Source organism: Heptranchias perlo, chromosome 20 (genome assembly GCF_035084215.1).
Source record: "Heptranchias perlo isolate sHepPer1 chromosome 20, sHepPer1.hap1, whole genome shotgun sequence".
NCBI classification, from domain to species: domain Eukaryota; kingdom Metazoa; phylum Chordata; class Chondrichthyes; order Hexanchiformes; family Hexanchidae; genus Heptranchias; species Heptranchias perlo.
Genome location: NC_090344.1, coordinates 8734489 through 8757664, shown reverse-complemented (window position 1 = coordinate 8757664; position 23176 = coordinate 8734489). Strand labels below are relative to the sequence as shown.

Genomic DNA, 23176 nt, shown 5'->3' with positions numbered 1-23176 from the left:
GCTTACGTTGAAATCCATTTGCCGCAGTTTTGCCCATTCACTTAATCTAGTAATATCTCTCTATGATCTCATTCTTCATTCCACACTGCTTATAATTCTGTCTATCTTTGTGTCATCGGCAAACTTGGATATGTGGTTCTCGATCCCGTCATCTAATATCAATGAGACGGCCTAAATTGGGGTAAATTCACATTCAGCTTCAATCTCCACATCATCTTGAGACATTTTATTTGCTCCGTGTGTGTTGCGCCTTGGAAACTTCTGCACTTTGTCCTCTGGAGCTCAAATATAATTCAATTCGAACAACTGCAAAGATGTCAGAATCCAATTGGTGACTTTTCACTAAAAAGCAGTGAGATAACAGGGCTCGTCCGGGATCTCTCGCATATTCCATGAGAAAAACGCCCAAAGCGAGAATCAAACGCCTGGACCAACGAGCCGCTTGCGAGAAAGCCCTGCAGCCGGTCTCAAATTTCACCATAGTCTTCAGCCGATCGGCGATCCTTTCCAACTGCTTCTGTCCACCCAATCTCGTTTTCTATTCCGATGTACAGCAATATCAAGTTGTGCACTACCTATTTCCAGTCACCAATCTCTTTACTAAATTCGTTTACAATGTACGACTTGTTATTTCAAATAATACTTTTCAGAATTAGTTAATCTGAAGCAACATTGGCATCTGTCTCGGCATCGTCAGAGTCTTCAAGCGACCATTAGTATATTTTACTCACATTGCTGTTTTCTTTCACTGTGAGGGCGAAGAGACAAAAATGTGGAGACATTAGCTACGAATTTATCAGCTGGGTTGCACCTTTACTTTTCCGACCATCTCAGTCTTTTTTTCCTTAACCTTTTCCTGCTGGTGCGAGCTCCTTCACACTGACATGGATATTTCTGCAGTGAGCGACATCAGACTGTTTCCACAATGAATGTCACTCCCTTTATTTTGGAAAAGTGAAATGGTATTCACATTCCGACTCGTTTCACTTGATTTGTGAGAGATCGTTGAAGGATCAATCTCCGGTTAAGACGGCCTTTTTCTCTCTCTCTGTTGGCCGAATCCAAAATGAAATTGGAGCTGGACTCATCAGGCAAGAAATCAGGAATCACTTTAGCAAACAAAATACGGCCGAAAGCTAGAACTCTCTCATCCCAAAGGATGTGGATTGTGGTTCAATTCATAATTTGAAGTCTGATATTGATAGATCGTTTTTCGATTCGGGTACCAAGGAATATGAGTCCAAGACGGAGAAACAGAGATGAATTGCAGATCAACTCATGATCTAATTGAATGGGGCAGCAGGTTCGAGGGGCTGAATGGCCTTCTCTTGTCCCGATGTTCCGATACTGCTCAGCGCGGAGGTGGACGAATGGAAAAAGACATCAGACTAACTCCAGAATGAAAAAACGGGTGTTCAGAAGGAGATACCCTGAGATTGTGGAACGAACTGAACTCCTGCAGCAAAGTCAACAGTTGTCTCTCTGCAATAATAAGATGGGAAGAATTTCTGCAATCGGCCCGGCTAGCTCAGTCGGCAGAGCATGAGACTTTTAATCTCAGGGTCGTGGGTTCGAGCCCCACGTTGGGCGATTTGTGTTCCACTTTTCACACTCGGTGACAAAATTTTTCAAGTGCAACCTCTTGTCTCCAGATTCGAAACAGGCACAACCCTGAGCTGTGTGAAAGGAAACCGTGAGCTTTGCCAAATATCCACTCCCTCCCGATTCTACCTTCTCGTTCCCTCCACATGGGACACGGACAGGTTATCGGTTCAATTGGATTCACTTTTTGTTGTTATTAAAAATGTTGAAGGTCAGAAAATGTAATATTTCGGAGATGCCAACGCTGGAACAATTCGCCTCTCTGATACCTCCTGATCCCCCCTTACCCTATTTGATTCTCCCTGTGCTCGTTATCATCGCTGATACGCTCTGTCTCTTACCTTCTCCGATACCCTCAGAGAGTCCATGATCCACTTTGAACCTTGTCAGCGCCATTCACCTGCTCTGATACCGATTGATTGCCCCAAACACAGATGCGCCCTGAGCCGCCTTACACTCTCCCATACTCGGCAGTCCTTCCCCTCTCTCAGATCTTAATACACTCTCTGATGCCATCTGACTGCCCGCTCTCCACTTTGAGTCCCCTTGCACTCTCTGATGCCCTCTGATAGTACCTTCCCCTCTCTGAGATGCCCTTGCCCCAATGGATCGCCACTAAGAAGCGATTAGACGCCCTGAGGCCTTCTCAGAAGCAATTACCGTCCCTGCTATCAAAGTGCGGTGCAACTTCACAGGTGGATCTACCGGTCTGTGTTAAGGATGAGATCAAGAGTTTGATCGGTCGCTGCTGCTTCCGCCTCTGAGAGCTCAATCGGCGGTCGGGACCGATCTTCCTCCCATAAACTGGGTGTGAATGTATGAGTGCGCTGTTGATTTATAAACTTTGGTAGTTTACGTATGACAACGATGTTTATATATGAACTGTGGGTGTATCTCTATGAGTACGATGTTTATATATGAATTGTGGAATGAACAGGAGGGGCAATTCCTCCTGGGGTTATATTTTCTTCCACGACAATAACACAAAGTAACTGCTGGGTGTCGAGCCGAAATAGCTCAGTTGGGAGAGCGTTGGACTGAAGATCTGAAAGTCCTTGGTTCAATCCCGCGTTTCGGCAGTTTTTGGTTGTTTACTTTCTTCTTTTTTGCTTCGATTCTCGGATTTATTTGCAGTGAAATTTAATTCCCGCCACTGTCGGATTGAGGATTGAATGGAGAGACATCAAGGATGGCAAATATTTATATCGTTTTTATTTGGCTGTTATTTCACTGTTACCTTCTGCCTTTTTCTCTTGGTTTTGTCTCTCTCGGTGCCAGGTGACTATTTGATTTGTCCGAAACTGATCCATTTTCCACACCTCGGGGCGGTCAGACCCGCTCTGTCTGTCTGTTGCTGCTGCTGATCATTAATGGGAACAGGCCGCGAGTCAAACGTTTATCTGCAAATTGGAGAAAGACAAATAAAAAGAAAGACGTGTTTATCCTGCCCAGGGGCAAAGTTACAACGGATGTAATTCAAAAACGGTGCCCGTGTATTTTTCTGTGGATTTTCCTTTTAAAGCTTCGATTTCAAAAGTTACAAAAACGCGAAATAAATAAAGTAAATTACAAGAATCGAGTCCGTGATCATTATGTTACAGTATACTCTTTGCAAACGAGTTTACCGGCCGCACCAACGGCACATTAGGCTGTTTAATTAATTTTTGTACCTGCAGCGATTTCTGTACTTTGACCCCTAAATCTCTCTGCTCCTCCACAGCACCGAGTTTCTCACCATTTAGAAAATACTCTGATTTATCTTTCTTAGATTTAAAGTGCATGACCTCGGTCTCCCCACATCGAACTCTATTTGCCACAGTTTTGTCCACACACTTAATCTATCAATTCCCACTTTTCAATTTCCTGCTATCAGCTGGGTTCCTTCCTGCGTCACCAGAAGGCTGCGTGTTCAAAACACGGGGTAACCGTTGCCTTTAGAGCTGATAGGATTCTGTATCGTTCCGGAATGAATGTTTCATCTGCTTTTTCTCAATAATCAGAACCTTGCTCTAAATTCTGGTTCTCTGGTTCTCAAATTTCAGCAAATCGTTTCATTTTGCCCTCGACTTTTGATCTTGTGCTGCGGATGAAACTTTTGCAAAGAGGGAGAAGAAGTCCCCAAATCGCCCCACGTGTATCTCAAACGCTTTGGGAAGAAGTTCTGTGTAAACAATCAGGAATTTAAAGGCACCTCAATGACCTGCACTTTCATTGAATGAGTTTTTTTCGCCATTGGAATCGACGAGAAATCGCTGTCGGCTTTCATCTCACGGAAGTGGAGAGTGTGGCCGCCTTGTATCGGTCAACGTATTAGTGACGAGTTTGGGTTATGCACGGGTCGCGATTATTTCTGAAATCTCAGCAAGCACCGGGAAAAAGAAACTTAGAATCAAACTGTCCCTGTAAGTGATGAATTGAAGTGAATATCGCACAAAACAGATCTGGACAATGTGCAGCGCAGCCGCACAGGAGTTACAAATCCACCCTCTCGCCACTCGGCAATCGCATTAACTGAACTTTACTCTGGCCCGTGTCACCCCGCTGAAATCGAGTCTTTCTCGGCCACATTTTTTCTTAACATAATAATTACTGGTTTAAGAGTGAAAATTGTCGTCCACTTCACTGTAAGTGCAAGAGACAACTTTGTAGACACCGTGTAGTGTCACAGACCTGCTGGTTTGTCCCGCTCATTTTATCTCATCTCATTTTCAGCAAACCTGAATATTACTGGAACAGAGAATGGCGAATCACAGCTCAAAAATCAATCCTCTCTTCCACGAACGGACTGAGTCTTTCAACATACAGGTGTTTAATAGCAAGGTGAGTTTAATTTTCAGAAATAATACAGCACAGATTTTCACTCGTGCAAGCTGCACACATTTTATTTTGGAAAAGTAAACTGATTGGAAGAAAGCTGTTACATTGAGCGCCGCAACCTGACGCTTCAGCTCGATGAATTCGTCCTTGAACGTTTGCAAGCTCTGTTTCTGTGGCGCAATTGGTTCGCGCGTTCGGCTGCTAACTGAAAAGTTGGTGGTTTGAACCCACTCGAGGACGCTGAAGCAACGTTTCACCTTAACATTCATTGTCTCGCATTTCTTGGGTTCGAATGTGTGTCTTGTCTGCCAGAAAATGTACCGCAAACATTGCCAGCTGAGTGCGTCTGATTTTCCACCATTTATTCTGCGGTTGGATAAGAGGCATATGAAAAATATCCAAAAAAACGAGGTTGGCTTGAATGAAGTCGGAATAGTTCTTGACAGAGAAGGTTCGAAGGTTGCAAGCGAGCTCCTTCACACTGACATGGATATTTCTGCAGTGAGCGACATCAGACTGTTTCCACAATGAATGTCACTCCCTTTATTTTGGAAAAGTGAAATGGTATTCACATTCCGACTGGTTTCAGTTGATTTGTGAGAGATCGCTAAAGGATCAATCTCCGGTGAAGACGGCCTTTATCTCTCTCTCTGTTGGCCGAATCCAAAATGAAATTGGAGCTGGACTAATCATGCAAGAAATCAGGAATCACTTTAGCAAACAAAATACGGCCGAAAGCTGGAACTCTCTCATCCCAAAGGATGTGGATTGTGGTTCAATTCATAATTTGAAGTCTGATATTGATAGATCGTTTTTCGATTCGGGTACCAAGGAATATCAGGCCAAGACGGAGAAACAGAGATGAATTGCAGATCAACTCATGATCTAATTGAATGGGGCAGCAGGTTCGAGGGGCTGAATGGCCTTCTCTTGTCCCGATGTTCCGATACTGCTCAGCGCGGGGCTGGACGAATGGTAAAAGACATCAGACTAACTCCAGAATGAAAAAAACGGGTGTTCAGAAGGAGATTCCCTGAGATTGTGGAACGAACTGAAATCCTGCAGCAAAGCCAACAGTTGTCTCTCTGCAATAATAAGAATGGAAGAAATTCAGCAGTCGGCCCGGCTAGCTCAGTCGGTAGAGCATGAGACTCTTAATCTCAGGGTCGTGGGTTCGAGCCCCACGTTGGGCGATTTGTGTTCTACTTTTCACACTCGGTGATAACATTTTTAAAGTGCAACCTCTTGTCTCCAGATTCGAAACAGGCACAACCCTGCGCTGTGTGAAAGGAAACCGTGAGCGTTGCCAAATATCCACTCCCTCCCGATTCTACCTTCTCGTTCCCTCCACATGGGACACGGACAGGTTATCGGTTCAATTGGATTCACTTTTTGTTGTTATTAAAAATGTTGAAGGTCAGAAAATGTAATATTTAGGAGATGCCAACGCTGGAACAATTCGCCTCTCTGATACCTCCTGATCCCCCCGAACCCGATTTGATTCTCCCTGTGCTCCTTATCATCGCTGATACGCTCTGTCTCTTACCTTCTCCGATACCCTCAGAGATTCCATAATCCACTTTGAACCGTGTCAGCGCCATTCACCTGCTCTGATACCTATTGATTGCCCCTTACACAGATGCGCCCTGAGCCGCCTTACACTCTCCCATACTCGGCAGTCCTTCCCCTCTCTCAGATCTTAAAACACTCTCTGATGCCATCTGACTGCCCGCTCTCCTCTTTGAGCCCCCTTACACTCTCTGATGCCCTCTGATAGTACATTCCCCTCTCTGAGATGCCCTTGCCACAATGGATCGCCAATAAGAAGTGATTAGACGCCCTGAGGCCTTCTCAGAAGCAATTACCGTCCCTGGTATCAAAGTGCGGTGTAACTTCACAGGTGGATCTACCGGTCTGTGTTAAGGATGAGATCAAGAGTTTGATCGGTCGCTGCTGCTTCCGCCTCTGAGAGCTCTCTCGGCGGCCGGTACCGATCTTCCTCCCATAAACTGGGTGTGGATGTATGAGTGCGCTGTTGATTTATAAACTTTGGTAGTTTACGTATGACAAAGATGTTTATATATGAACTGTGGGTGTATCTCTCTGAGTACGATGTTTATATATGAATTGTGGAATGAACAGGAGGGGCAATTCCTCCTGTGGTTATATTATATTCCACCACAATAACACAAAGTAATCATTGGGTATCGAGCCGAAATAGCTCAGTTGGGAGAGCGTTAGACTGAAGATCTGCAGGTCCTTGGTTCAATCCCGAGTTTCGGCAGTTTTTGGTTGTTTGCTTTCTTCTTCCTTGCTTCGATTCTCGGATTTATTTGCAGTGAAATTTAATTCCCGCCACTGTATGATTGTGGATTGAATAGGGATACATCAAGAATGGGAAATATTTATATCGTTTGTATTTGGCTGTTATTTCACTGTTACCTTCTGCCTTTTTCTCTTGGTTATGTCTCTCTCGGTGCCAGGTGACTATTTGATTTGTCCGAAACTGATCCATTTTCTACATCTTGGGGCGGTCAGACCCGCTCTGTCTGTCTGTTGCTGCTGATGATCATTAATGGGAACAGGCCGCGAGTTAAACGTTTATCTGCAAATTGGAGAAAGACAAATCAAAAGAAAGACGTGTTTATCCTGCCCAGGGGCAAAGTTACAACGGATGTAATTCAAAAACAGTCCCCGTGAATTTTTCTGTTGATTTTCTTTTTAAAGGTTCGATTTCAAAAGTTACAAAAACGGTAATAAATAAAGTAAATTACAAGAATCGAGTCCGTGATCATTATGTTACAGTATACTCTTTGCAAACGAGTTAACCGGCCGTACCAACGGCACATTAGGCTGTTTAATTAATTTTTGTACCTGCAGCGATTTCTGTACTTGGACCCCTAAATCTCTCTGCTCCTCCACAGCACCGAGTTTCTCACCATTTAGAAAATACTCTGATTTATCTTTCTTAGATTTAAAGTGTATGACCTCGGTCTCCCCCACATTGAACACTATTTGACACAGTTTTGTCCACACACTTAATCTATCAATTCCCACTTTTCAATTTCCTGCTACCATCTGCATTTCTTCCTGGGTCACCAGAAGGCTGCGTGTTCAAAACACGGGGTAACCGTTGCCTTTAGAGCTGATAGGATTCTGTATCGTTCCGAAATGAATGTTTCATCGGCTTTTTCTCAATAAACAGAACCTTGCTCTAAATTCTGGTTCTCTGGTTCTCAAATTTGAGCAAATCGTTTCATTTTGCCCTCGACTTTTGATCTTGTGCTGCGGATGAAACTTTTGCAAAGAGGGAGAAGAAGTCCCCAAATCGCCCCACGTGTATCTCAAACGCTTTGGGAAGAAGTTCTGTGTAAACAATCAGGAATTTAAAGGCACCTCAATGACCTGCACTTTCATTGAATGAGTTTTTTTCGCCATTGGAATCGACGAGAAATCGCTGTCGGCTTTCATCTCACGGAAGTGGAGAGTGTGGCCGCCTTGTATCGGTCAACGTGTTAGTGACGAGTTTGGGTTAAGCACGGGTCGCGTTTATTTCTGAAATCTCACCAAGCACCGGGAAAAAGAAACTTAGAATCAAACTGTCCCTGTAAGTGATGAATTGAAGTGAATATCGCTCCAAACAGATCTGGACAATGTGCAGCGCAGCCGCACAGGAGTTCCAAATCGACCCTCTCGCCACTCGGCAATCGCATTAACTGAACTTTGCTCTGGCCCGTATCACCGCGCTGAAATCGAGTATTTCTCGGCCACATTTTTTCTTAACATAATAATTACTGGTTTAAGAGTGAAAATTGTCGTCCACTTCACTGTAAGAGCAAGAGACAACTTTTTAGACACCGTGTAGTGTCACAGACCTGCTGGTTTGTCCTGCTCATTTCATCTCATCTCATTTTCCGCAAACCTGAATATTACTGGAACAGAGAATGGCGAATCACAGCTCAAAAATCAATCCTCTCTTCCACGAGCGGACTGAGTCTTTCAACATGCAGGTGTTTAATGGCAAGGTGAGTTTAATTTTCAGAAATAATACAGCACAGATTTTCACTCGTGCAAGCTGCACACCCTTTAATTTGGAAAAGTAAACTGATTGGAAGAAAGCTGTTACATTGAGTGCGGCAACCTGAAGCGTCAGCTCGATGAATTAGTCCTTGAACAACTGCAAGCTCCGGGTCTGTGACGCAATTAGCTCGCGCGTCCGTTTGTGAACTGAAAAGTTGGTGGTTTTCACCCACCCGGGGACGCTGAAGTGACATTTTACGTTAACATTCATTGTTTCGCATTTCTTCGGTTCGAATGTGTGTCTTGTCTGCCAGAAAATGTACCCCAAACATTGCCAGCTGAGTGCGTCTGATTTTCCACCATTTATTCTGCGGTTGGATAACAGGCATCGGAAAAATATCCAAAAAAATCGAGATTAGCTTCAACGAAGTCGGAATACTTCTTGACAGAGAAGGTTCGAAGGTTTCAGGCGAGCTCCTTCAGACTGAATCACACTGACATGGATATTTCTGCAGTGAGCGACATCAGACTGTTTCCACAATGAATGTCACTCCCTTTATTTTGGAAAAGTGAAATGGTATTCACATTCCGACTGGTTACAGTTGATTTGTGAGAGATCGTTAAAGGATCAATCTCCGGTTAAGACGGCCTTTTTCTCTCTCTCTGTTGGCCGAATCCAAAATGAAATTGGAGCTGGACTAATCATGCAATAAATCAGGAATCACTTTAGCAAACAAAATGCGGCCGAAAGCTGGAACTCTCTCATCCCAAAGGATGTGGATTGAGGCTCAATTCAAATTTTCAAATCTGATATTGATAGATCTTTTTCCGGTTCGGTTACCAAGGGATATGAGTCCAAGGCGGGGAAACATTGATAAATTACTGGTCACCTCATGATCTAATTGAATGAGACAGCAGGTTCGAGGGGCTGAATGGTCTTCTCCTGTCCCGAATTTCCTCTCCTGCTCAACGCGGGGCTGGGCGACTGGTAAAAGGCATCAGACTGACTCTAGAATGAAAAGCGGGTGTTCAGATTCAGCCACCTTGGGATTGTCGGACAAACTGAACCCCTAAGGCAACGTCACCACCTGCCTCTCTGCAATAATAGGATGAGAAGGAGCCCTGCCGCTGGCCCGGCTAGCTCAGTCGGTAAAGCACGAAATTCCTAATCTCAGGGTTGTGGGTTTAAACCACACATTGTACATTTTGTGTTCTATTTTTCACAATGGGTGATGAAAGGTTCAAAGTGCAACCTCTTATCTCCAGTTGTAGAAATCCAGTTATATAAACAGACACAACACTGAGCTGTGTGAAAGGAAACCGTGAGTGTTGCCAAATATCCAGTCCCTCCCGATGCTATCTTCTCATTCCCTCCACATGGGACACGGCAGATACCGTTTCAATCGGATTCATTTTTGCTGTTATTAAAAATGTTGATGGTTAGGATGTGTAATATTTAGAAGATGCCAACTCTGGATTCATTCGACTCTCTCATACCTCCTGAGCCCACCTTACCCTCTTTGATTCTCCCTGAGCTCCTTATCTTCTCTGATACCATTATCCTCTTTGAACCTTGTCAGCGCCCTTTACATTCTCTGATACCCGCTGAGTTCCCCTCACGCCCTGATACGCCCTGAGCGTCCTTAAACTCTCTGATACGCTCTGGCAGTGCTTCCCCTCTGCGAGATCTCACAATACTCTCTGATACCCTCTGACTGTCTCTTCCCCTCTCTGAGATGCCCTGGCCCCAATGGATCGCCACCAAGAAGCCATTAGACCCCCTGATGCCTTGTCAGTTCCCATTACCGTCCCTGCTATCAAAGTACGGTGCAACTTCACAGGTGAAACTCCCGGTCTGTGTTCAGGATGAGTTCCAGAGTTTGTTCGGTCTTTGTTGCTGCCGCCTCTCCCACTCTGATTGCTCTTTTGGCAGTCGGTCCTGATCGACCTCCATTAAACTGGGTTTGGATCTATTCGTGCGCGATCGATTTATAAACTTTGAGAGTTTATGTTTGACAGCGATGCTTATATATGAACTGTGGGTGAGTATATTTGAGTGCGATATATTCTATGCACTTTGGGTGAATATATATGAGTGCGATGTTTATATGTGAACTGTGGGTATGTATGTATCAGTGCGATGTTTAAATATGAATTGTGGAATGAACAGGAGGGGCAATTCCTCCTGGGGTTATATTTTCTTCCACGACAATGATACGAAGTAGAGGTTAGACATGGAGCCGAAATAGCTCAGTTGGGAGGGCGTTAGACTGAAGATCTCAAGGTCCTTGGTTCAATCCCGAGTTTCGGCAGATTTTGGTTGTTTAGTTTCTTCTTCCTTGCTTCGATTCTCGCACATATTCACAGTAAAATTTGATGCCCGCCATTGAAGGATTGGGGATTGAATTGAAAAGCATCAAGGATGGGAAATATTTATATCGTCTGTATTTGGTTTTTATTTCTCTGTTACATTCTGCCTTTTTCTCTTGGTTTTGTCTCTCTCGGTGCCGGGTGACTTTTTGATTTGATGCATTTGTTCTAAATTGATGCCTTTTCCAAATCTCGGGGCGGTCAGACACGCTCTGGCTGTCTGTTGCTGCTGATGATCATTAATGGGAACAGGCCGAGATTAAATATTTATCTGCAAACCGGAGAAAGGCAAAAAAAATGAAAGCCGTGTTTCTCCAGCCCAGGGGTAAAGTTACATTGGATGTTATTCAAAAAAACTGTCCCCGTGAATTTGCCATTGTTTTTATTTGTAAAGCTTGGATTTCAAAAGTTATAAAAACCCGAAATAAATAAAGTATATTGCAAGAACCGAATCCGTGATCATGACATTACAGTATACTCTATGCAAATGAGCTAACGGGCCCGACGAACCGCACATTCGGCTGTTTAATTAATGTTTTACCTCTGCGCTGGCTGGTAGCGGTTTCTGTACATGGGCCCCGAAATCGCTCTACTCCTCCCCAGTTTCTGGATTCTCACCATTTAGAAAATACTGTGATTTATCTTTCTCAGATTTAAAGTGGATGACCTCGCTCTCCCCCACATTGAATTCTATTTGCCGCAGTTTTACCCACTCACTGAATCCATCAATTCCCACTTTTACAACTTCCTGCTTCTAGCTACATTACTTATTGCGTCACCAGAAGGCTGCGTGTCCAAATCACGGGTAACCGTTGCTTTTAGAGCTGATAGGATTCTCGCTCGTTCCGGAATGAATGTTTTATTTGCTTTTTCACAATAAACAGAACCTTGCTGTAAAGTCTGCTTCCCGAGTTCTCAAATTTCAGGAAGGCGTCTCATTCTGCCCTCGACTTTTGATCTTGACCTGCGGTTGAAACTTTTGTAAAGAGGGAAAAGATGTCCCCAAATCACTCCACGAGAATCTCAAACGCTTTGGGAAGAAGTTCAGTTCAAACAATCAGGATTTTAATGGCACCTCAATGACCTGCACTTTCATTGAATGAGTTTTGTTCGCCATTGCATTCGACCGTGAAATCGCTCTCGGCTTTCATCTCACTGAAGTGAAGAGTGTGACGGCCTTGTATCTGTCAGCGTGTAAGTGACGAGTTTGGGGTAAGCACGGGTCGCCTTTATTTTAGAAATCTCAGCAAGCACAGTGGAAAAGAAAATTAGAATCAAACTGTCCCTCCAAGTGATGAATTGAAGGGAATATCGCTCCAAGCAGATCTGGACAATGTGCAGCGCAGTCGCACAGGAGTTCCAAACCCATCCTGTCGCCTCTCCACAATCGCATTAACTGAACTTTACTCTGGCCCAGTGTCACCGCGCTGAAATCGAGTATTTCTCAGCCACATTTTTTCTTAACATAATAATTACTGGTTAAAGTGTGAAAATTGTCGTCCGCTTCACTGTAAGTGCAAGAGACAACTTTGTAGATACCGTGTAGTGTCACAGACCTGCTCGTTGGACCTGCTCATTTCATCTCATCTCATTTTCAGCAAACCTGAATATTACTGGAACAGAGAATGGCTAATCACAGCTCGATAAATCAATCCTCTCGACTACAAGGGGACTGAGTCTTTCAACATACAGGTGTTTAATGGCAAGGTGAGTTTAATTTTCAGAAATAATACAGCACAGATTTTCACTCGTGCAAGCTGCACACCCTTTAATTTGGAAAAGTAAACTGATTGGAAGAAAGCTGTTACATTGAGCGCGGCAACCTGAAGCTTTCACTTGGTGAATTAGTCCTTGAACAACGACAAGCTCCGGGTCTGTGACGCAATCAGCTCGCGCGTTCGTTTGTTGACTGAAAAGTTGGTGGTTCGAACCTGACGATACCGGATTCTTTACTCTTAGTCTGGTTCAGCAAAAACTGAAAGCGAACACACTTGAAAGTTTTAACACAATTTATTAGCTGCAGCTGGCCCTATCTTTTGAATTGATTTCAACTCTTGACAGAGTCTGGTCAATCTCATAGAACAGGCAATTTACACAGTCAAAGTTCACACAATTATACATTTTCAGAGTGGGGAGGGACATGAGTAGCAAGGGGTTAAAACCAATCATAAGCTGAGTCTGGGCAAGCCAGACTAACTGACATAATGACCGACCACTCACAGGTGATACCTGTTCATACGTAGGTCACAGGAAAGGGAGTCTCACTTATCTCAGGCCTGGGATGTTTTTCGACCTTGTCCGAAATAAGGATCCATTCATTAGGTAGCTGCAAAACAACACTCCCTACACCTGCTTACCCCAGAATTCAGCTTATCATATCGCTTTGCTTGATTCATAATAAGGCATACATTTTCATACAGGAAATTAATAACATAAACGAATGATCAAGGATAAACTCATTTGAAAAGCTCATTGTTCTAATTCCAGCTAGCAGAATGGGCCACTTATATTAACCCTTGGTTTACCATACTGCCATTTTGTTATGGAGGCATCTTATTGAGCTACTGAAAGCTTACTACATATGCATTTCATTAGAGGGGCACCTCGTAGGTATTATCATTCCCCCCTTTTATCATTTATGATAACTAATCTTTGCTCAATCAACAGTTCTGATTGGTCAAGGCTCTATACTCGGATTTGGTTGATGGCTATCTTGCAGACAATTTTGATGCTAAAAACGGTTATGGCGAAAATGAGTATTGCTGCAATTAGGATAACCAATCCATGCACTAGATACGCTCCCCATGAGGTACCGAAAAGCCAGTCTAACCAACCGTCCCTTGGGGTTTGGCGTAATTTCTTTACTTCGTCCCGTATGTGCTTAGCCAGATTAGTTATGTTTTCTGAGTTATCTGGTATGTAGGTGCAGCACTCTGATCCAATCAGCGCACATGTTCCCCCTTTTTCGGCCAACAGATAGTCTAGAGCCATGCGATTTTGCAAGGCCACTGTACGCATGGCTATCATTTCGGCGTTAATGTCCTGCAGTGCGTCTGCTGTTTCATTAGCTACCTGTTCTAAGACGGAAGCGATAAGCCGAATTTCCTTCATTGTCCTGCCCACCCCATACCCAGGGAACAAAATAGCGAAGTATCGTTCTGTCTCTGTGATTTCCCTTTTGAGTCGGTAATGGCGATGATCTGCTAGGGAGGGCAAGTGATGGATGTATGGTACCACATATCCCAAAAAGCAGGACCCAGTCCATTTCTGAGGCAACCATGGGTATGCCTTATGGCCGCATATGAAATACGTACCATTGTAGGCTGTCAGATTGGAGGGCAATTCCGTGAATGGGGGCACCCCGTCTGGTCCCAGAGGTTGTTCCCCCCCCCCCCGGAGTCTGTGCTGCAATACTGACCCATTTCCGCAGCCGGTCCATTGGATGGTACTGGGGCTGGCGTACATTGTCACATTGATGTATTGAGTACATCTGCTCCATCCCATTACCTGTCCACCCGTGGTGTTTTTAGACAGGCATATTACCCCCTGAGGCCTTGACGTGTTGGTGAGCATCAGGAATGGGGGCTTATAGGTACGATTGTAATTGGGTTGGTACCATCCCTTAAATTTGATCCCACACTTGGTGTGGTTGGTGTATTTTCTCCATTGCTCCCCCACTGGAACTGGCACTGTTAAATCGTATGCTCGTACATAGCCATTGTCTCTAATGCCGCTCCCGTCAGTTTCATTCCGATTTATCACCCATTCTGCCATTTCTGGGGAAGTTAGGGGAATCGGCCTTAGAGGGATACCTCCCTTGGAATGGGTAGGGATATGGGAGCACACCCAGCAGGAGGACATGTTTAAGCTTTGGGCATAGAGATGAGACATACAGAGAAAAGTATTTAAATACAGTCCCCTAGACACCCGAGTCACAGAGCGCCTGATCCCTCCTTTAGAGCATGGATCTGGGGCTGGGAATTTACTTTCGTTTTGGTGGCAAACAAAATCAAATTTGCATTTAGTCCGGTAACATGGTAAGTGACTGTTCCTTTGTTGTGCTCCCAATATCAGTGTGCGGTAGGGCTGCCGCAAGAGCCCGGTAGAGGCGTCCACCTGGGTGACGTTCCATCTTCCGAATCCATCTGGGTCGTTGCATCGAAGTACGTCTCCTGAGCATAGGTGGTATATGCGTTCAGGCTGGTCGCGCTGACAGGTATCCTGTTTGTTCACTCCCAGGGTGAAGCAGAGTAGAATAGAGGAGATCCGTAGTAAGGCTTTCATGGCTGGTCACGGCACCTGTATAGGAAAGATTTCTTGAAAGAAAAGAGAAGTTAACATTTTAAATTTAAAACGTGGGACTGATAGTTTTACAGTGGTGGAGGTGAACCCAAGCACTCTTCCCCTCCACTTTCACAGCGGTAGGGGTGGTGAGTAAGACTTGATAGGGCCCCTCCCAACGAGGTTCCAGTCCTTTCCTTGTCCAATTCCTGATTAGCACGTACATTCCAGGTTCGATTTTAGATGGACTGGCTATAGGAGGAAGCTCGATGTAGGCAGCTCGTACCCGAGAGTGGAGGCTTCTCAATGCCTTAGTTAATGACAAAATATAGTTAGTCATTTCTGTTGTCATGTGGTGAAAATGGACAGTCTTCGGAACGTTTTGATTCCACGGGGTCTTGAGGGGTCTCCCATATATAATTTCAGCAGGACTTAACCGCATTGCCCCAGCCGGGGTAGTACGTATCTGAAATAAGGCTATAGGAAGAAGTTTGAGCCAAGTAGTACCAGTCTCAGCCTGCAGCTTGGCCAGTTTATTTTTCAAAGTCTGGTTAGCACGCTCAACCAACCCAGCGGCCTATGGCCTGTAGGCACAATGTAGCTGTTGTTTGATGCCCATCTGGGTGCAGAATTCCTTATTCACCTGGCCTACAAAATGAGGGCCGTTATCTGAACTCAATTGATTTGGGATTCCGTATCTAGGAATGATCTCTTTCATTGGAACTTTTACAACAGTGGAGGCTTTATTATCCGTTGTCGGATAGGCCTCTATCCATTTACTAAATACATCAACAATAACTAGAACATATTTATAACCCTGACATCTTTGCAGCTCAATGTAGTCCATTTGGAGGGTCTCAAAGGGACCTTCAGGTAAAGGGGTTTTTCCCTTTTCGCAAGACACTGCCTTTCCAGGGTTGTGTTTCTGACAAATAAGGCAACGACTGCTGATGCCCTGGGCTAGGGCTTGCAACCTAGGATGCCACCAAGTGGCCAGCAGTGTATCGCTAGCAGCTTTGGCCCCACAATGAGTTGCAAAATGTACACATTCAATAACCCATACTGCTAATTCATCCGACATACAAGTCTGCCCCGCAGGGGTAAGCCACAATTTAGATACACAGTCATAAGTACAACCAAGTTGTTCCCACAATTTCTTGTCACAGCCAGGAGCGTCCTCCTGTAATTTAATGACGTCTTGGATGGTTGGCATTGGTTTTTCAGAGGGAGACTTGCTCTTGTTTGAGCTTTTAGTCTGACTCATCATTCTAGGGACAACCACCCTCTGTGTCTGGGACGCTTCCTTTGCTTCCCGATCAGCATATCTATTCCCTATATCTACTGAGGTCTGTCCTGTCGTGTGGGCGGAGCATTTCATAACCGAGATCTGTCTTGGTAGCATAAGGGCTTGTAATAAATCTGAGACTAACTTCTGATGGGAAATCTGCGTACCTGCAGAAGTCAGAAATCCCCTGTTTTTCCATAACTGTCCAAAATCGTGAACTACCCCGAAAGCTTATCTCGAATCTGTATAGATGTTCACTCTCAAGTTTTTTCCTAAAATGCAGGCTCTTATTAATGCAAACAGTTCCGCTTGTTGGGCAGAATATGGAAATTCAAAAGCAGCAGATTCAATAGTTTCACGGTATTGATTCACGATTGCATATCCCGAAAGTTTCTCCCCAAAGGAACCAATAGAGGCACTCCCATCTACATACATAGTTAGGTCTGGATCCTTTATTGGGACATCAGACAGATCGTCTCTGACAGAGGTGTCTTCCTTAATTAAAGATAAACAATCGTGTCCTGGATCAGTCTGTTCAAGGGGTGGCTCTGTGAGAAAACACGCTGGGTTGATGGTAGTACAATGTTTAAATTGCAGCTTAGGATTATTCAGCAGATATATCTCATACTTATTCTGTCGGGCCATGGTAAGATGTTGAGTCTGCAGCTGTCCTAATAATGCAGTTACCGAGTGTGAACTGTATACAGTGATGTCCTGTTGTAAAGTCAGATTAGCAGCCGACTGCAGGCTATTGTAAATGGCCGTTAAAATCTGAGTACAAACTGGATGTCCCAGTGCTACCGGGTCTAACTTCGAAGAGTAGTACGCTACCGGTCTATGCTTGTCTCCATGTTTTTGAGTCAGAACAGCAGTCGAGCAATCAGTGAGGATAGTACAGTACAACTGAAAGGGTCTGTCGTACAGGGGTCTCCCCAATGCGGGTGCTTGTGACAAAGCTTCCTTTAATCTCTTGAATGCCTCTAAAGCTTCGGAATCTAGTTGAAATTCGCCCTCTTTGTTGGTATATGGCGTTTATAATTTAGTGTCCAAGGCAATATTAGGGATCCACTGTCTGCAATAGTTTACCATTCCCATCCACTGCCGTACCTCCTTTGCAGTGCGAGGTACAGGGAATTGACAGATTGGTTCAATCCTGCTTCTTTCTAAGCCTCGCTCAGTTGCTGAGAGCAAGACGCCAAGAAACTTAACCCTCTGTTGGGCCACCAGTAATTTCGACTGGGATACTATGTAACCTAGCGAGGATAAGTGATTTAGCAGTTGGGCAGTGTCTTCCCGGTTACTCTGCTCATCAGGGCTGGCTATCAACAGATCGTCCACATACTGGACTAGTGCAGACCCTTGTTTTAAAGTCAATGCCTGTAATTGCTCCTGTAGGCATCTAGAAAACAATGTTGGGGAGTTAACGAAGCCTTGTGGCAGTCGGGTCCACGTATATTGTTGTCCCTTGTAATTGAAGGCAAAAAGATACTGGCTAGATGGGTCAAGCGGCAAGGCGAAAAAGGCATGTTGGAGATCAACTACTGCAAAGATTTTAGCTGCTGCCGGGACTTGAGCCAGAATATGGGCCGGATTGGGTACAAGTGCGTGTAGCGATTGTACAATAGCATTAATAGATCGTAAGTCCTGTACTAATCTGTACTGGTCTGGTTTCCCTGGCTTCGGAACTGCAAGAATGGGCGTGTTACACGGGGACTGACATTTAATCAAAATCCCTTGCTTTAATAATCCAGCGATCAGTTTGTCAATGCTTGGTATTGCCTGTTGCTTTAGTGGATATTGTCGAATAGAGGGTAATGCAACATTGTCCTGCAGGGCCACATGAATAGGAGTCATCTTAACGCATCCTACCTGTGTGGGGTCCTCTGCCCACACTTGCGGATTGACATATTCTGTTTTTTCTTTGCCCACATGGTGGTGCAATTGTGCCCTGTTAACCTTTGGTGTCTGATAAAACAGAATAGTCCGGCCATTTGACAGGATCTGCTTCTGCCGGTTATTTGGATCAGCTTGTTCGACTGCCCGATTTACCATGGGTCCTAGATTCCTCGCATGGTGCGGGTAATTCACCTCCCGGGTGATATGTGGGGCCCCTTTTATTTCAAAGTATCCTGGATCCCATCCCATTGTTTTTGCAGCACGTCGAGCGATGTAACCTGTAATAGGTGCTTCCTTCCATAACACTGAGGGGATCTCAACATACTCTGCTCTCCCTTCTGGTCCTGTAACCATAGCTCGACGGATAACTTCCCATTCCGTTCCTACATAGCTTCGGTAAAAGTCCTCCAATTCCTTATTCTTCCCACTCATATCGTAAGGTTACATGAAGGGGACCCTCATCCTTAAAATCTAGAGACCACCATTGTGGGGTGATAGAAACATAACACTGCCTTTTGGGGGCCCATGGTTTCACAGTCAGTCCTTCGTCCCCGCACTCAATGCTCAGGCGGAATGTACAGAGCAAGTCTCCAGCCATGAGGTTACAGTCTAGTCCACTTGTGATTATAAATTGGTGTTTTACTGACTCATTTCCAAAATATACTTCCACTGGTTCAGATATCGGGTATTGGCTCACTTGTCCCTGAAAACCAGACAGACTCTGTCTTTCCCCGGACTCAGGGAGATTGAGCTCCGATCGGACAGATGACATAGTTGCTCCAGTGTCTACTAAGAATGTATGTGGGTTTCCTTCGATCATTAATGACAGAACCGGCTCCTGTTCTGACTGGATCCCGTTTACCACAAGGTTAGCTAGTCAATACTGGGGGAAGGGATTATTTTGGGAAAAGTCCGTATATCTTCCTCGTCCTTGATTCCCTTGCCAACCTCCTCTTCGCTGCCCCTGCATCTGTTCCCCTTTTTGTTGTCTACGGGAGGGACATTCCTTGCTGCAGTGGCCCCGCTGACCACAATTGAAACAGCCATCTGACCCTGTCTGTCTCCCTCCTCCTCTTCTCGGTTCAGAATTACGTCTCGGGGGAACATAGGGTGGGCCATAATTAGGGGCGGTTGGTCCGTTAGGATGTGTAACATATCCATTCCCTTCCCTGTCCACCCATCCTGGGACACAAGGCTGAGGCTCCATCTGATATCCTGTTATGAGTTTTGGCTCTTCCTTTTTCATCACATACTCAGTCTTGACCCTAACTTGGGCTTGACCTTCCTGGTGCTTATTATTCGTCCAGTAGTATTTTACTGCCCTATTCATCTGGGTGGGAGTATTCTCTGACCAGTTCATATTATTAGTCTTAATTGCTTGAGCAACCTGACTCGGTAGGCAGTTCAATAACATAGCGCAGTACTGTGGTGAGTCCTTTTTGCCACGGTATGCTACATCCCCTGACTGATTCTGGTATATTTCAGAGAATCTTTCCAAATATTCTTCTGCTCCCTCTCCCTTTTTAGGCTTGGTGTCTAAGATCTTCCTTATGTCAACTGGTTTTTGTAGAATAGCACTAAGGGCAGCAAAAAGACGCTGCTGGCGGTGTTCATCATTTGCTACCTGTTCCACCAGTGCGGCATGATTCTGATAGGTCAACTTTGCTAGGAATTTAGTATGTTCAGCAGGGGTTAAAACTTGCTGTATTAGCGACCATAAGTCCCTTGATTCGGCATTATAGACGGAAATGGTAGTCCGAAGAAAGTCCACGAATGAGGTAGGTGCTTGTTTTCTATCCGGTATCCCGGTTAGAATGGCCATTATTTCGTGGGATCTCCATGGACAGTACACATTTATCGTTTGGGGGTTGTCAGCGTCTCCGGCGTTAGCCGCGACATAGGCGGGGTTCGGCACCTGTCTCATTGGTAACTGACGAGGGGTCGGTTCATATCTAACTCGTGTCTCAGTATTACGTCTTGAGTCTCGTGATATCAAGTCGTCACCCGGCTCTCTCGTGTCTGTCTCTCAGTCCCTGACTGTCCAGTCTCAGCTGCTGTCCGGAACTAGGTGGGTTGGCTGAGGGTTTAAAAATTGGAGCCAATAAGCCCTTAGTTTGACTTCTGGTACGGGAGGAGACTGGGGAAACAATTTGAGGCGTTATGACAGCAGTTTGAACAACCGGTCTCGGAGCTGCTGAGGGATAGAGGTTACTGTATGCAGGAGGAGCACTAGGACCCTGGGGAGTTACATGGGACCTGAAGTTCCATTCATCTAATTCATCGTCTTCCCCGGTCAAAGCCATGCCAACCATTGGATTACGTAATCCACTCCTATCAAGTGTTTTAGACTCGACCGAAGTCTTTTCAGACTCCCGTTCTGCATGAGCACATTCTTTTTCTAGGAGTTCTGCAGACTTAACTATTCCTCCTTCAGTGAGTCCTATTCCTAACTTTAACGCGTTATCTTGCCAGTTGGCTAATACTGACGCTCCTCTCAATTCCTGACAGTACTGTTTCCATAAAGCAATTAACCCTTTGGCTGGTTTACCTCCGTTATTTTTCCAAATTAGTTCCTCAGCCTTAGTGACGGCATCTAGCTTTTTACTTCCCCCCAATGGCCATTCCTCATTGCCCAGTCTTTTATTCAGCCCCCCTGACAACTGTCTTAATTGTTTTACCTTGTCTGGATATTTTTCACACAAAATTTGTAAGGGACTTCCCGGTTCCGTAGTGACATCCAAACAATTACCCATCGTATCCTGTTTTGTTATCCTTAGTCGACCAGTTAACACAACTGTATTGGTCGCTACCCAGTCAAGTCAACTAGTTAACGCTACCGTATGTCGCCACCCAGTTACTTCCTGGATTTAATGATGGTCCTGACTGCTTGTGCCTCACAATCCTAAGTGCCCTTTGTGCCTACACCCACTTCAGGGTCCTGACCTTCGCGTGGAGGATCTCCTCTCTTAACAACCAGTCTAAGGCGGGGTGTGTGACAGGCACTTCCTTCTGTAGTCGATCAGCACAAGCAATCAGTTCCTGTTTGTACCCAATCCCCAAGGATTCAAAGTTCTGGTTTATACCCAATCACCAGAGACTTGAAACCTAACCCTTAGTGATATTGATCACTGACCCACCGTGTTCAAAGGTCCTGTTTATATCCAATCACCAGGAACTCGAACCGAGTGATATTTTGATCACTATGGCACCGTATTCGCACTTCCTGTTTATTTTCAATGACCAGGAACGCGAACTGGACTCAGTGATGTTTGTTGATCACTGACCTACCGCTTCAGAGTTTCGGTTTATACTCAATTACCGGGAACTCAAAGCCTGACCGAGTGGTATGTTGATTACCACTCCCTCAGTACGCCGACTGAACCTTAGTGATGTTAATCACTAACCTATATCCGTGTATTCGCCAGACTATGTACTCGGCTGAATCTCGTAAGGACGCCACGCAAGAGTTAGCGATGGGACGATTCGTCGTCAGACGTGACAGATTTAGGAAAGCCGGAGTGGTAAAGAAGTGTTTACTCACCCGGGGCGCCCTCTCCTTCGTCCGTGTCCAAGACAACTCGTCTCTTCCGCCGCGAACTCTCGTCGATCGACCAGTGAGATCCCGGACGAGCCCCCAAATGACGAGACCGGATTCTTTACTCTTAGTCTGGTTCAGCAAAAACTGAAAGCGAATACACTTGAAAGTTTTAACACAATTTATTAGCTGCAGCTGGCCCGATCTATAGAATTGATTTCAACTCTTGACAGAGTCTGGTCAATCTCATAGAACAGGCAATTTACACAGTCAGAGTTCACACAATTATACATTTTCAGAGTGGGGAGGGACATGAGTAGCAAGGGGTTAAAACCAATCATAAGCTGAGTCTGGGCAAGCCATATTAACTGACATAATGACCGACCACTCACAGGTGATACCTGTTCATACGTAGGTCACAGGAAAGGGAGTCTCACTTATCTCAGGCCTGGGATGTTTTTCGACCTTGTCCGAAATAAGGATCCATTCATTAGGTAGCTGCAAAACAACACTCCCAACACCTGCTTACCCCAGAATTCAGCTTATCATATCGCTTTGCTTGATTCATAATAAAGCATACATTTTCATACAGGAAATTAATCACAATTCAGCTTATCATATCGCTTTGCTTGATTCATAATAAAGCATACATTTTCATACAGGAAATTAATAACATAAACGAATGCTCAAGGATAAACTCATTTGAAATGCTCATTGTTCTAATTCTAGCTAGCAAAATGGGCCACTTATATTAACCCTTGGTTTAACATACTGCCATTTTGTTATGGAGGCATCTTATTGAGCTACTGAAAGCTTACTACATATGCATTTCATTCGAGGGGCACCTCGTAGGTATTCTCAGAACGACGTACGCCCTGAGCTTGATCTCCGGTGTCTCCAGTCCCAACTGCCCCTTACATCAGTATCCCCTCATTTCAATACCCTGTTGTGATCCATCTCTGTCACTGGAGCTGCAACTTCCCTAATCTGTGGTTTACAAGGACACATTGCTTGGTTCCCAGCAGTTACTTTTCTTCAGTAGTGTTCTCCTGATCCCTGAACTACCCTGCTTACTGTTAATTAGAATCATAGAATCATAGAAAATTTACGGCACAGAAGGAGGCCATTCGTCCCATCCAGCCTAATCCCACTTTCCAGCACTTGGTCCATAGCCTTGTAGGTCACAGCACTTCAGGTGCATATCCGGGTACCTTTTAAATGAGTTCAGGGTTTCTGCCTCGACCACCCTTTCAGGCAGTGAGTTCCAGACACCTATCACCCTCTGGGTGAAAAATGTTTTCCTCAGCTCCTCAATAATCCTACTACCAATCACTTTAAATCTATGCCCTGCCCTTTGTTTATTGACTTCT

The 23176-nt window shown here is 44.8% G+C and overlaps 5 non-coding genes and 1 pseudogene across 5 annotated transcripts; 5 read left to right on the top strand and 1 right to left on the bottom strand.

Moving 5' to 3' along the window:
* The first annotated feature begins 1517 nt into the window (after positions 1-1517).
* trnak-uuu (transfer RNA lysine (anticodon UUU)) lies at positions 1518-1590 on the top strand. The gene has a single exon. It is a non-coding gene; the product is annotated as a tRNA-Lys (tRNA).
* A 1018-nt stretch (positions 1591-2608) lies between these two features.
* Positions 2609-2681, top strand: trnaf-gaa (transfer RNA phenylalanine (anticodon GAA)). Its single transcript has one exon. It is a non-coding gene; the product is annotated as a tRNA-Phe (tRNA).
* Positions 2682-5539: 2858 nt separating this feature from the next.
* On the top strand, positions 5540-5612 carry trnak-cuu (transfer RNA lysine (anticodon CUU)). The gene has a single exon. It is a non-coding gene; the product is annotated as a tRNA-Lys (tRNA).
* A 1018-nt stretch (positions 5613-6630) lies between these two features.
* trnaf-gaa (transfer RNA phenylalanine (anticodon GAA)) lies at positions 6631-6703 on the top strand. Its single transcript has one exon. It is a non-coding gene; the product is annotated as a tRNA-Phe (tRNA).
* A 3975-nt stretch (positions 6704-10678) lies between these two features.
* On the top strand, positions 10679-10751 carry trnaf-gaa (transfer RNA phenylalanine (anticodon GAA)). Its single transcript has one exon. It is a non-coding gene; the product is annotated as a tRNA-Phe (tRNA).
* Positions 10752-15089: 4338 nt separating this feature from the next.
* Positions 15090-18703, bottom strand: LOC137335902 (uncharacterized; annotated as a pseudogene).
* Positions 18704-23176: the final 4473 nt, after the last annotated feature.